A 12969-nucleotide genomic window follows, 5' to 3' on the forward strand; every position below is an offset into this window, starting at 1 on the left:
GTCATTTCTGCTATAATATGTGCTCTGACAAAGCAAATTGGCTATGACGCGACTGACGAATCGGGGAATGCGATTTCTATAATGCAATTCCATTGGCGCACAGAGGACTACACATCACCATCATGTGATTGATTTGTGGGCTTTGTCCTGAGCATGTGCAATGTTAGTGCCGAAAGAGTATCTGTGCCAGCGTCATGTGATCATTTTGCAGACTTTGTTCCGAAAAGCTTTCTGTGAGAGGTACAGTACTCCATGATTTTTTTTTAGCAAATCCTGCCATGTTACCCACAAAAGTTTGGGAACAAAATGAAGAGAATGTCAATGAGTAGTATCCTGGTGATAAAATTGGGGGCAGTGAATGTAAAAGAAAGGTAACACTGGAAGAGAAGCTAGATGTTTTTAAGGCGCATATTTAAGATGCTGATTGCAGCCACTGAGGGGAATAAGGACAGTGTTCTTCAATTTTGGAGGAGATTTAACATCAAGAATGCAACTGACATTATGGTGGAGGCTTGGGAGGATGTCAGTAAGAACTGTTTGCATGCAGTTTGGTGGGAACCTCTCCCAGACTTTTTTTAGCAGGGGCTCTACTTTCTGGGTTTTCTACCGTTCCCTGTGGGATCAGGATGGCAAGTGATTATGTTAATCTCTTCACTGCCCACCAGCCTCCTGAAACGGCCACATGATCACACGTTCACAATGATCTTTAACCAGCCAAGCAATCCATCTGTTTCAGTGTTGTAATTTGTTTAGCAAAATGATCCTATGAAGCACTTTTGGTTATTACACTGCATTAAAGGTACCATTGTCATGATGATGGATCATAATCCTGGATCACCTTTTGGGCATGTGAAATGTTTGCTTACAATATATGCTTACAAAAAGTGGACATGAGCGCAGATGTAAATTCAGTTGGGAGGGGAATTCCTGGACTGTCCCACCTGAAGGTGCCAAGGGAGATTCAAACCCAAACTCTTTAAAGAGTGAAAGGAAAGCAAAGGGGGGCTGGATTGTGATCCCCTGTTGCTTTAGAGATAACAAGTGCCTCACTACCCTCCCAACTGGAACAGTAATAAATTGGAAAATTTCAGCTAGGGATCAACACTATAAAAGTTTTATTCTTTGCTTCCCAGCTTAAAAACAAACATTGATCATTACCTCACACTCCAACTAGGAAAAGTGACAAAGGCACTGACTGTTCTGAAAGGTGAGAGCTGAGCTAGAGTCTTCAACACCTGTTCAATCCAAATGACTAGGACACAGATGTTCCTAAGACCTGTAAAAGATAACGACTTTCATACCAGTACATGGGAAGCCTGCAGCCAAGCTCAGGAACCTGAAACCTCTTTTATTTAATTCAGCTATGAAGCTGGCAAAATATGAACTTTTCACAAAAGACTTTTCACTCAATCGGCCTTTAGGAAACCACTCCAAACCCTCTGAGTTATGATCACTGCAACAGCTGAATCTCCAGCATTTTAAAAGTGAATAAATCATGTGAGATTAGGTCATTTTTCTACTTCTTTTCTCAGAGTTATTTTGACCTGATTGACTGCTTTTGGGAAATAATTGTCCTTTAAATGTGTACCCACTCAATGAGAAATAGTTTTAAAAATGTATTGAATGCATTGAGTGCAGAAGTTGGGAGGTCATGTTGTGTCTGTACAGGACATTGGTGAGCTCATTTTGGAACACTGCGTTCAATTCTGGCCTCTCTGACATAGGAAAGATGTTGTTAAACTTGAAAGGGTGGAACAAAGATTTACAAGGATGTTGCTGGGGCTGGAGGGTTTCAGGTGTGGGGGGGGCTGCTGAATAGGCTGGTGCTATTTTCCTTGGAGCTGAGGGGTGACCTGATGGACGATTACAAACTAATGAGGGGCATGGATAGGGTGAGTAACCAAGGTCTTTTTCCCAGGGTAGGGGGGAGTCCAAAACTAGACAGCATAGATTTAAGGTGAGAGGGGAAAGACTTACGTGAGGAATAAGAGAATGGTCAAAGAAAGAGTAGGGCCGATCAGGGATAGCATAGGGAACTTGTGTGTGGAGCCTGAGGAGGTAGGGGAAGCCCTAAATGAGTTTTTTGCTTCTGTCTTTACGAAAGAAACGACCTGTGTAGTGAATGAAACCTTTGAAGAGCAGGTGTGCATGCTGGAATGGATAGAGATAGAGGAAGCTGATGTACTGAAAATTTTGTCAAACATTAAGATTGACAAGTCGCCAGGCCCGGATCAGATTTGTCCTCGGCTGCTTTGGGAAGCGAGAAATGCAATTGCTTCGCCACTTGCGAAGATCTTTGCATCCTCGCTCTCCACTGGAGTCGTACCTGAGGACTGGAGAGAGGCAAATGTAATTCCTCTCTTCAAGAAAGGAAATAGGGAAATCCCCGGCAATTATAGACCGGTAAGTCTCACGTCTGTCGTCTGCAAGGTGTTAGAAAGGATTCTGAGGGATAAGATTTATGACCATCTGGAAGAGCATGGCTTGATCAAATACAGTCAACACGGCTTTGTGAGGGGTAGGTCATGCCTTACAAACCTTATCGAGTTTTTTGAGGATGTGACTAGTAAGGTTGATGAGGGTCAAGCTGTGGATGTGGTGTATATGGACTTCAGTAAGGCATTTGATAAGGTTCCCCATGGAAGGCTCATTCAGAAGGTCAGGAGGAATGGGATACAGGGGAACTTAGCTGCTTGGATACAGAATTGGCTGGCCAACAGAAGACAGCGAGTGGTAGTAGAAGGAAAATATTCTGCCTGGAAGTCAGTGGTGAGTGGGGTTCCACAGGGCTCTGTCCTTGGGCCTCTACTGTTTGTAATTTTTATTAATGACTTGGACGAGGGAATTGAAGGATGGGTCAGCAAGTTTGCAGACGACACAAAGGTCGGAGGTGTCGTTGACAGTGTAGAGGGCTGTTGTAGGCTGCAGCGGGACATTGACAGGATGCAGAGATGGGCTGAGAGGTGGCAGATGGAGTTCAACCTGGATAAATGCGAGGTGATGCATTTTGGAAGGTCGAATTTGAAAGCTGAGTACAGGATTAAGGATAGGATTCTTGGCAGCGTGGAGGAACAGAGCGATCTTGGTGTGCAGATACATAGATCCCTTAAAATGGCCACCCAAGTGGACAGGGTTGTTAAGAAAGCATATGGTGTTTTGGCTTTCATTAACAGGGGGATTGAGTTTAAGAGTCGTGAGATCTTGTTGCAGCTCTATAAAACTTTGGTTAGACCGCACTTGGAATACTGCGTCCAGTTCTGGGCGCCCTATTATAGGAAAGATGTGGATGCTTTGGAGAGGGTTCAGAGGAGGTTTACCAGGATGCTGCCTGGACTGGAGGGCTTATCTTATGAAGAGAGGTTGACTGAGCTCGGTCTCTTTTCATTGGAGAAAAGGAGGAGGAGAGGGGACCTAATTGAGGTATACAAGATAATGAGAGGCATAGATAGAGTCGATAGCCAGAGACTATTTCCCAGGGCAGAAATGGCTAGCACGAGGGGTCATAGTTTTAAGCTGGTTGGTGGAAAGTATCGAGGGGATGTCAGAGGCAGGTTCTTTACGCAGAGAGTTGTGAGAGCATGGAATGCGTTGCCAGCAGCAGTTGTGGAAGCAAGGTCATTGGGGTCATTTAAGAGACTGCTGGACATGCATATGGTCACAGAAATTTGAGGGTGCATCCATGAGGATCAATGGTCGGCACAACATTGTGGGCTGAAGGGCCTGTTCTGTGCTGTACTGTTCTATGTTCTATGTTCTATGTTCTATGTAAAAGGACCTCAGAGGCAACTTTTTCACACAGAGGGCAGTGTCTGTGTGGAATGAGCTGCCAGAGAAAGTGATGGAGGCTGATATAATTACAATATTTAAAAGGCAGCGGGATGGGTATATAAAGGATTTAGAGGGAAATGGGCCAAATGCTGGCGCATGGGACTAGATTGATTTAGGATATGTGGTTAGTGTGGACCGGTTGGGCTGAAGGATCTGTTACCATGCTGTACATCTCAATAACTCTATAACTCCATAAATAAATGCTACACATTGGAATTGTGGAGGTTTAAATAGATATTGAGCACTTTCTTCTAAAGGGAAAGGGAAAAGTACTTCACCGATTGATGAAACATAAAGTAACATGAGTTCTACCTCAATTATCAATGAAAGAAACAGTACAGAATACCAGAAGAATTTCTCCGAAGAAATTCCAGACACATGCTGTTTTAACCATTTCCTCTTGTCAGGAAAGTTGTTTCCATTGTAGGGGGCTGTTGGAGAAGTGAAAGGGAAAAAGGTGAAGAGAGAACATTAATGAGACACAGTCCTGGCCAGCTCAAGCCCTTCTGTCAACAGGACGCAGCTTTGTTTACATGTGGATAATTGGGAACATCAAAGATGGTGCTGGATCAGAATGGAAGAAAGAGCCCACCTCTGAGATTTGGACCACATTGACTTTCCTCAGGCATCAGCAACAAATCCCAGGCAAACAACGCCAGATCTTTTTAAGGACACAGTCATCCTCAGGGGCTAATTTTTTTTGTGATGTATTTTTCTTTTGGTTCAGAGAAATGGAGAGGAATGTCTTGTTATGAAGACACTGCATCTAAGAGTCTTGTTGATTTGTTTTGACATGATTCAAGTCATGCCATGTGTTTTAATTCACTAACAGGATGAGATTTTCCAAACACCTTTCTGCCTAATTGCTATTCCTTTAAGTTGAGCAACTATGTTTTACGTTGTTCTTTTGATCATCCTGAGCATTATTATGGAATTAGTCCTGCAAGTTATAAAATGACAGAATTCTTTATAGTTAAGCTTAAGATTTAGAAGAGGGAATTGTTTAATTGCCATGGCTACAAGAGTACACATTCATCTCTCTCATGTTCTATACTTAATTTACCTCATCAAATACAATGTGAATTAACCAAGTGTAATTTAGTTTATAAAATGAAAGATTGTAACAAAATTTAAGTTTTAAAAATATCAAAAGGCATTGCGGATATTAGTGTTTCTGTTTATCTTGCCTATAGCGACACTGGTACAATAGGATATGCTTATCATATTCTATGTGTTAGCCATTATATAATTTACCACAATGATTCACGGTCATATCAAGATACATAGCTGGAAGTTTATTTCCAATTGTCTATGTACACTACTCTGTCATCTCAGATACAACAGTGTAAGAGTGTTAGTTTGTGAAAACCTCCAGACCAGGAGTGTTGGTTAGAAATCTGTTCCGGTTATTCAAAGCTCAAAAGGTCTAAGCTCTCAGTTGTGTATGTCAAGGAAAAAGGCTTCACAGCTCATGGGACTGGAACTGAAAAGAAGCATTAAGTCAACTTGCAGATTGGACAGGGAAGGTAAATTTCCCTGATTTTCATTAACTGTAAAATGATGGTTTTGGAGAGTAGACAGGATGTCGTTTTGCTGTGCATTTGAAATCTTATCAATTGTGTTATATGTAGAAAGCTTGTGTTTTATTCTGTTTATTCCTTTTGAATCGTAAACTTCTGTTTTATTGTTGAAAATCAAATCTGCAGTTGGCGTGCTTGTGTTTCAGTCAAAGATCACCATGTTAAATTATAGAAAGGCCACCAAGACAGATTTCATTCTGGGACCTGATTTGTCAAGCAGTAACAACAGCTGGGGTCATAACAGCAGCAGATATGTAGCATGTGTGAAGGAAAGAGGTGACATTCAACCTCAGCTTCCCAAAACATTTCACCCCAATAGTTTCTTTCTCACTCTGTGGCAGTGCCTTCTGTAGACCATTAGATACAGAGTGATTCCCATGATCAACACTGACTCCATTATCAATGTTTCATCAAATGTTAGCACCATAGAATAGAATAGAACAGAATAACTTTTATTGTCACATATACTCATGCGTATTGTGAAAAGTTTATCTATCACCAATGACAGCACCAACTTAGATACAAAAATACCTGGGCACAGCTTCTTTCGTTAGAAGATCTTAGACAATAGAGAAATGAAATATCCAGCATCACAGAAATAAACAGCAGACCATGCTGGTAGCTGGCTTCCCATCCACTCTGGGCCCTGGGCCTTGTCTTTTCCTTCTGTAGATCTTTCCATAGAATAATAGAATCCCTACAGTGTGGGAACAGGCCCTTTTGACCCAACAAGTCCACACCAAACCTCAGGGCGTCCCACCCAGACCCATCCCACTAAAACCCACCCTATCTACTCATCCCTGAACACTACGGGAAATTTAGCATGGCCAATCCAACTAACCAGCACATCTTTGGACTGTGGGAGGAAATCCACTCAGGCATGGGGGAGGAATGTGCAAACTCCACACTGACAGTCACTCGAGGGTGGATTTGAACACACTGTGAGGCAGCAGTGTTAACCACTGAGCCATCCTTTAGAACAGAAATTGTAGATATATTAAAATAACTCCTGTATTATGAGTAGGGGCAAGTGGGGTCTTGAACCTGGACTTTTTGGCACTTTGAGGTAGGGACACTACCTTGGCACTACATAAGCCTCCATGTTTTTGTGTATTATGCAAGATGCAGAACCTCAAAATAAAGTGCTTAACTCAATATTTCTTTCAACTCCTACTTACACAAGCTACAAGCACCCTTAGAATTTGGTAATCGGTCAAAGGATTTATCAACTAAGGAGGTAATAAGACTAAGAGCAGCTCTCTCCGATATTTCAGCCCAATAAAATTTCAACAGGTTGAAGTATGCAGTGAGGAATATAAATTCACGTAGAGATATGAATTTGCATGCTCTGTCTCTTGCACAGAGTAAGATATGCCCAATAATAGTGAGTCATTAATCCAGGAATGTCACTTTCTACAGCATCGATCCAAGTTATTATTTCAATGAGTTCCACATCTTTCTCTCCTCCCAGAAGACATTAAAGAGCATCATACACCACAGCTGTCCTCTACCATCTCGAAGAGGTGATTATATTCTATCTGTAGCCTCATAAACAGTACCAAATGTCTATCCAAGAAGCCTGACCTTATTTTCTCCAGTCCTCTACACTGGCCTCAGTTAGTATTGCTATGATCAAGCATGTAAACCTCATCAGTCATACCTTCCTTAACCTAACAGCAGCAGTACTGTTGTGCTATCACCACCTCTGAGCCAGGAGGCCCTGGTTCAAGTCACTGAATCATAGTGATGGACAGTATGGAATTAGACCCTTCAGTTCAACTTGTCCATGCTGACCACACAAGTTAAATTAATCTAGTCCCATTTGCCAGCATTTGGCCCATACCCTCTAAACCCTTCCTGTTCATGTGCCCAATCAGATGCCTTCTAAATGTTGTAATTGTACCCACCATCACCACATCCTCTGGCAGCTCATTCCATACAAGCACCACCCTCTGTGTGAAAAAGTTGTCCCTTAGGCCCATTTTAAATCTCTCCCCTCTCACCCTAAAACCATTTCCTCCAGCTTTGGACTGCCCTACTCTGGGAAAAAAGACACTGACCATTCACCCTATCCATGCCACTCATGGTTACATGCCCTCTCTATAAGGTCACTCCCGAACCTCTGATGCTCCAGGGAAGAAAACCCCAGCGCATTCAGCCTTTCCCTTCAGCAACATGCTTGAAAATCATTTCTGGGTTCGACTCCCACACTAGCTGAGGTTACCACGAAGCACTCTCTTTCTCAACCCCTCCCCTTGCCTGAGGCATGCCGACCCTCAGGTTAATCCACCAACAGTCATCTCTCCTTAATAAGAGCGCAGTAGGATTATGGTGACTTCAGCTTTAACTTTTCTTTAACCTAACCACGTTAGGGTCATTTATGAGATTGGTTAACCTTGAGTCAGACCTGAACAGAAGAGGTCTGTGTGGCTCTGAGGATGGAGACTTTATCTTTCGCTTTGCCAGCATTGGAGAGGTCAGCGAATGCACTGCCTCATGTGGACAGTGGGTTACATCAGCCACTGGGCTTCCTCCTACTCATATGTCATTGCTACAGGGTAGAGATAACCGCAGACAGCCCCCTCTGACCCATGGCACAAGCAAAATCATAGGGAGAAGCACAATGGCCTGTATCTCTGGCAAACATTTCTCAATGCCCTGGAAATGAGTCAGTCTTGTTAAAGTGGAGAATGAGATCCAAGTAGTACAACAGAGATCATTCTGTAAATGAATGCCAGTAAAATGGAGTAAATCCATCTCAGCTTTACACACTGATGTGCAACAGAGTCAGGGAGTGACAGGTCTCGAAGTTAATGAAGTCCAGAAGCTGAAAGATTCGGCATTTCTTTCATCCCGACTTAGGTTTTAAACAACTGAGAGGAGCAGTCGCCTCTAGTTTGTTTGCTAGTAAAATGTGCCTGCCTGAGGTTCAGAGTAAGTTCAAGGATTCCTTTGTAGCTGACTCGAGGCTGATCTGCCCTCTTAGTTCCACACCAGTGACGGGTTTGTCTTTATTACTGGAGGTCAAACAGAGACTTCACCAATGAGCTGTTGTGCCTGCAGACCTGACTGGGGCCAGGAATGACAAATGTGAGCAGCAACAGAATCCCATAGTGACACAATGAGCTCTGTATATTGATGTCCTTCGATTGTAACAGCGTTCTCGAGTGGCATTCCAAGCAAGTTGTATTGCACAATGCTCTTTTTGTTCCGGAGAATGACACTCCTTGCTTTTGCTATCATCAGCCAACATTCCACTTCTATTACTGATCAGTCACGCACCAATGTAATAGGTGCAAGCAGCATTAAATGATCTGCAGCCAATCCTAGACATTCCTGTATGGAGCTAACAGGAACATATTGGAACATAACATTTTTTTTGCTGACTCGAGCTGCACACACTCCTTTCAATGTCGATATTGAATTGTCTCTTTCTTTAAGATACATCACTTTTAAATTCAGAGCCTGACTTTGCTGCAGTGTCACAAGAGGAGAGTTTAATCTCCTGACAGTGAGGGAAATGCACTCACAGGCCACTATGACAAGAGAAAAATAGTGATTGTAAACTAATGAGACTCGATGATTTCCCTCTGTGTGCTAAGCACAGCAAAATCATAAACCCATTCTTTAAGAACAGATTTCTGATTTAATTTCACTTGACAGACTGAAAAAAATATTAGCCAAAGAGGGAAAATTACAGGGCATAACCAGTGCATTGATATTGACTCGGGGTTAAAATAGCAAAGAACCTACAGAGTGAACAGCTTCAACAAAATAAGTGATTATATGACAGAAGTCCAATTCGTTTATATTGAGTAAGTTTCTGATCTTCACATTTGTAATTCCTACACCCATCTCTGGAAATGAGTCTTCTTTAACCCTTTCTCTGCTGCTCGAGTACTCTAACACTGCGTAATTTACACCGAGAGTGGAATTACCTTTTTTAATGCAGCTTCTTAACCTCTAAAAATTAATCCAAATCACAAGATCCAGAACATAGATGTTGATTGTCAATGTCTGCCCTCATTGACAGGAGCCTTCAAAAGTACAATTGATCCACAATGTGCAGTGTTTCTTCTGGATCTCAGCAGTCAGGGGCAGTGCTTTGTTCCAAGAGAAAGCTGGTCAAGGACCTTGGTTTAACCTAAGGTCCATTCATTCATATGTCTCTGAGAATGGAGCTTGGTCTCTGAGAATGTCCACGCACTAGCATCATCTGCAGACTGTAGCTTGGTGATGCACATTGGTGTGATCGTGGTTCTGAACTGGAAGCAACACGGGTTGAACAGCTTCCTGCTCAATCTGTGGATTAGCACCACCCCAGCAGGGTGCTTCAGGGATAGGGTGTACAGCGAGGAAACTGGAGGAGGGCATTGGTGCAATGACACAAACTTATTGAAATATACTTGCTCACATATTGAGTTTGTAATGGATTATTGGAGAGGATCACAACTTGCATGTGGATTTGGAGAATGGCGATGAATTTCCATGGGCCACTAAATCTAGGAGGATGCTATGTAAATCTACTGGTTATCAGAATGAAAGGCCTCTGTGAAGTCAGAGGAGGCCATATATAAACATTGGTGCTGCTGTCTGGATTTTTCTTGAATTTCTCTTGTCGTGAAGATCATGCCCACTGTGTTTCTTGATAGACAAAATCTGCAATTTGACTCTAGTCAGAGTTCCTTAGTCACTGGGAGAAGGTGATTGAGAAAAAAATTTGACAGTGATCTTTCTCATGGTGAATATTCAGGAGGCCCTTCTGTCGTTACCACAATTGGTACAATAAATAATGTTACAATATTGCATTAGTAAAGATTTCAAGATCTCTCGCACAATGTAAATTTACACCAACACTTTAATCCATTTTAATTCACTTTGTTTTTTAAAAGAGATTGATGTGTGTTAGATGTCCTTCTGTCCATGTGGTTCACCATTATGTTCAGTAGGCGTATAAAGGCGAGATCATCCAGACTGAATTGAAAAGGAAGTGTTCTGCAGATCAGGGAGACATGTAAAACAGAGCAGCTCACTGTTTTTCTGTTAATGTGAATTACTCAGATAAACATGAGGAAGATTAAAGAAATACCCATGTTTCCAGACATGAATCAGGATAGCCTCCTTATATCAAGTCTGTAACATAATCAAGATGTTCAACAACTATTCCTGATTTAATCTTTAGTAATGACCTAAATATTGTTGATAGGAAGGAAGTAGTTGATTCATTGATCATAATACCATTCAAACTCAAAGTTCATGAACATGTAAAGAAAGGCTATTCGATTTCAAAGGAACAGACTTTGAGGGAACACAAAATGGGTTGTGGAGGATATTGTATTTTTATGACTTGTTTTAAAGATGACAGAAGTAATGAGCTTTAACACAGTACTCGCCCTCTTGGCCACTAACATTGCTTGACCAAAACCAGGAAGCACATTATGGAGGCAGCTGGCAATGCAATATGTGCATGACAGACAGAAAGGAGCCTTGTTAAGAAATCAGTGCTAAAAATCAACCAAGCAGAGAGGTGCAGATATAAGAAATAAACTCTGAGACCTGTTAGGGTATTCTTTGTCATGACCATGGATCAGAACTCCAAACTATTTATAGATATATTGAACTTTTAATTACAACGTTTAAAAAAAAAGTAGAGAACTGCTACAGCCGAAGATGACGGAGGATGTGTTAAATCAGTGATTGTTTAACAGAGTCCAGTCCTGGACCCGGGGAATGTCACATCTACACAGAGTCAAAGACACTTCAAACAGAAAGATGAAAAGAAGTTTGTGATGCTTTAAGTTTCTCGGAGTAATTATCACCAACTATCTATACCAACCAGTTCTTAGGAAGGATCATATGACCCAAAACATTAACTTTAATTTCTCTCCACTGATGCTGTCAGACATGATGAGCTTTTCCAGCAATTTCTGTTTTTGTTTGTGATTTACAGCAACTGCAGTTTTTTTCATTATTTTTTAGCCACCAATCATCTGTCCTGGTCCACCCACTCACACTATATTCAAGAAAGCACACCAATACCTCTATTTCCTCAGAAGGCTAAGGAAATTCAGCATGTCCACATTGCCTCTTACCAATTTTTATAGATACACCATAGAAAGCATCCTATCCAGATATGTCACAGCTTGGCGTGGCAACTGCTCATCCCAAGACTGCAAGAAATTACAGAGAGATGTGAACACAACACAAACCATCATGAAAACCAGCCTTCCCTTCATTGACTCCATCTACATTTCCCGCTTCCTCAGGCAAAAGCAGCCAACACAATCAAATACCCTCCCACCCTGTTAATACTGTCTTCCACCCTCTATCACCATGCAGAAGATACAAAAGTTTCAAAACATGTACCAACAGATTTAAGAACAGCTTCATCTCTGCTGTTATGACTTATGAATGGACCTCTCATAAACTAGAGTTGATCTTTCTCTGCACGTTCTCTGTAGCTTTAACACTGTATTCCTCATTCTGTTCTGTTACCCTGATGTGTGTATGCCTGTTATGATTTTTCTGGTTAGCACACAAAACAATACTTTTCACTGTATTTCGGTACATGTGACAATAATATAATCAAATCAAGAGGCAGTGAAAGGATACCAAATCACTTTTCCCTGAACCCCCTCAGCAGAAAGCCAAGTCATCTCCTACAGAAAAGGTTCTGTTTTACCCTTTCACAGATATGCAAAAAGATGCATTGAACCCCTCATCTCTCTCGTGCTAGAGTTCTAACTTATAATGTGTGGATTAATGAGCTTTGAAAGTTCCAGCTTTAAAATAGCCAATACACACCGACACAGCAGGAAAAGGAAGGGAAAGGACAGTCACTCACACTGAGTGCAGCCAGCTAACATCATTGAGGGAAACCAGGATAAAAGTATTCCAAATAGCATGTACAGTCAAGAACCTTGAAATCAACTCCTCAACCACCCATGTCAACATTACGGAAATAAATATGTAATAGCCACAACGTTCTACTACCAACTCTTCACGGCTGATTCAGAGGTTGATTTAGTTTTACCTTTTATCTTTTTGTAGTCTCATTTCTTCCTAACCTGTGCCTATTTGTGTTGCAGAGAAGGTAAGAAGTGCAGATGCTGGAGAATCTGAGTTAACAAGGTGTGGAGCTGGATGAACGCAACAGGCCAAGCAGCATCAGAGGAGCAGGAAGGCTGATGTTTCGGGCCTAGATCCTTCTTCAGAAAATGGGTGAAGAAGGGTCTAGGCCCAAAACATCAGCTTTCCTGCTCCTCTGATGCTGCTCAGCCTGCTGTGTTCATCCAGCTCTACACCTCGTTATCTCTATTTCTGTTGCATTCTTTCTTCTCACTTTTGGTATCTAATCAACTAAGCTTTTTCAAGAAAGCCTGATTAGATTGGCTTATTGGAAACCATAAACTCACTTGAGATAAAAGTATTCACAATGGAAGGGATCCCTTACAAATTAACCAAAGGAAGAAGGCAGGTGAATAAAGAAAACGAGTCAGTCTATCCCTCTTCACCTTGGGCGTTTAATAACCTGGGATATCCCACTGGAAAGGTAAGAAAT

Source organism: Stegostoma tigrinum, chromosome 37, assembly GCF_030684315.1.
Source record: "Stegostoma tigrinum isolate sSteTig4 chromosome 37, sSteTig4.hap1, whole genome shotgun sequence".
Lineage (NCBI taxonomy): Eukaryota > Metazoa > Chordata > Chondrichthyes > Orectolobiformes > Stegostomatidae > Stegostoma > Stegostoma tigrinum.